Here is a 2,738-nt window from a genome sequence, read left to right as displayed (position 1 = left end):
AAACAAACGGAATAATAAAATCAATTTATTTCAATTTTTTTAAAAAAAACTAAAAAAACAGTTGCAAATCTACCATTTTATAAATTTTAACTTCTCAAAAATTAAACAAATTCTCTTCAATAAAGTCGTTGGAGTACAAGATTTGGAATTAAAACATGTGAGAAAATAACTTTTAAGCTTATTCTCATTGCAAAATATTTTGTTTGTATTTAATATAAATAAATCTCTCCCCATACCTAACAGATAATATTTTTTTTATTTTTATAATAAATTTTAGCGTATTCAAGTCATTAGTAGCAACAATATGCTTCATTTTATCATACGTTGAATAAAATTATGACTTATATTTTTTTCTTCGTAAATTTTATTTTGAATCATTTAGGTTAAGAATTTTTTCATCTAGAGTAATTTGAAGAAGAAGTAACAAGGAGAGAGAAACAACTAAAAAAAGTGGGTTAAGATTTTAATTTCAATGAGGCATGAATTTCGTCAATATAAACCTAAGTGATTTATATAAAAAAAATGGATAGAGACCAAACATAACTTTTTAAAGCACAGACTGAAACAGGTGAAATCAAAGGGCATTACTTGAATGCTACTGCAGAGTTTTTAAATACTTAAAGGACTATAATTTGTAAGTGTATAGTTAAGTGCGCGACCCAAGCTAGATCCTAGGCGCGACACGATGATTAGAATTCCGAGGGACCCCAACTAAGCCTCCTAGAATATTATTCATGAACATACATAAGGTAAATAAGCACATAAGCTAAAGATAGGCACAGAAGCATAGTCTCAAAATAGAACATAAGTCTCAAAATTTAGAATGAAAGACAACATAGACTCTAAAAATCCAATATGACTCTACTAACTCGATGGGGGCATAAGACAAGCTCCTAGCTCACCTATGACAATAAGAGAATGAAATAATCAAATGATGTTCATGAAAATAAAATGTCATGTCCTCGAAACATGAGGACTCACCACCAATACAAATGTAATAAGCTCTAACCACGAACTGTAGGATGAGCTTGATCATCAGACCCTACATTATGATACAATGTAGGCAAAAAGTATGCGTTAGTACATGGAATGCACTAAGTATGTGAGAAGTATGCATGAACAATAAACATATGACATAATTAATATGAATCATGAGATGCAAGACCAATATCTTAAAACATGAGTAAAACCATGAAAATATTAAAAAATCATAATCATTGGTCAATGCATCAAAACATTATCATCATGATAACTGTTATAACTTTTATTTAACTGGTGCTATTACATGGAATCTGATGATCCACACATCGAGAAGGGGAAGACTACCTTTCCAGGATAAACTTCTTGATGGTACTCTCTTTAACTTTGCTATATATGGATCCACTAATTTTGCCATATTGGCATTTTTAAACCTATGCGAGCAACGTAGTTCAGGACTAAAAGTTGCTAATAGGATTCCCTTAGATAGCTACAATGGCTACTAGACCGAACCCGACCTTAAAGTCCTCTCAGTGCTAAGTATTTATCCCAACTAAACTTTCATGGAAATATGATCATTAACATCATAGGAAAGATATAGTAAATATCAATCTATCTTTATAAAGTAACATAAGAGTAACTCATCTATCATCATCATAGTAAAATCAAAAGAATAGGTCACCACGAGTTGGTGAGAATTATCCTTATCACCTCTTTAACTTGATTGGGCAAAAATTGTCCTTATTGCACTATAACTCCTTTTCTTATAGCATCATTGAAACATCATTCATAACTTCTTGCATAAAGCATCTTTGAACATCATTATAAATCTTTCATTGAAATAACTTGAAAATCATGATCATAACTCATAATTCATACTTGAAACTAGCATTTAGCATAGGTCTTTGAAATTCATCTTGAAATCATGAAATGTAATGTGAATTATGCATAATTAGGTTAATAGTATTGAAATGCATCATAATTAAGAAGACCTAATGCAAATCATGAAATTAGGGCTTGTAGAAGAAGAAATCATAAGAGATTTGAGAAGAAATCGTTGGAATTCCATGGGTGAAAGGGCCCAAGGGTAAAATCCCACATACCTTTGATCTAGATTTTGCTCTTGATAGGAGATGAATTGAATCCCCTTTTAAATTGCTTGACGAAGAAAAAAACTCTTAATAGAAAACCTTAGAGAGAAGATTTTTTGTTTTGAGTGTTTGGATGAGAATAAGAAGGTTAGGAGACCCAAAAACCGTCCACATTCATTAATGAAAACATAGGAAATGACCAAAATACCCCAAACTTAATCTAAATTCGGGTAACTAGACAAACCTCTACTATGACCTCTGAAGGTCAATACGGGCCGTGGTCATAGACTTGGTCTTTTAGAACATAGGTCTTACAAGGTTACACTCTCCATGAGACCTACCACGGTCCATGAAGGGCACTACGGCTGGTGGTGGTGTGCATGGTGAGGAGGCTATCTAAGAGTCTGAGGGTGGTGTTCACCACTGGGGCCACCACGGTCGTGGTGCCTACCATGACATGTGATGCCACTCATGGTCCTCACCCACGATTCATTGAGTTCTGAGGCTCCCACCACAAGGGGCAGTACAATCCGTACTCAAGTTCATGATTCGTGAACTGAGCTCATGGAGGTGACCTAGTGCAAAAGTTGAGATTTTCTTGGAAACTTCTTTTAAACCTCATTTTTCGACTTTACAACTTCTGCAGTCTTACAATATCTCCCTATTGGA

Source organism: Solanum dulcamara, chromosome 5, assembly GCF_947179165.1.
Source record: "Solanum dulcamara chromosome 5, daSolDulc1.2, whole genome shotgun sequence".
Classification (NCBI taxonomy): Eukaryota; Viridiplantae; Streptophyta; class Magnoliopsida; order Solanales; family Solanaceae; genus Solanum; species Solanum dulcamara.
The sequence above is the reverse complement of the archived record's forward strand: the minus strand, read 5'-3'. Positions refer to the sequence as shown.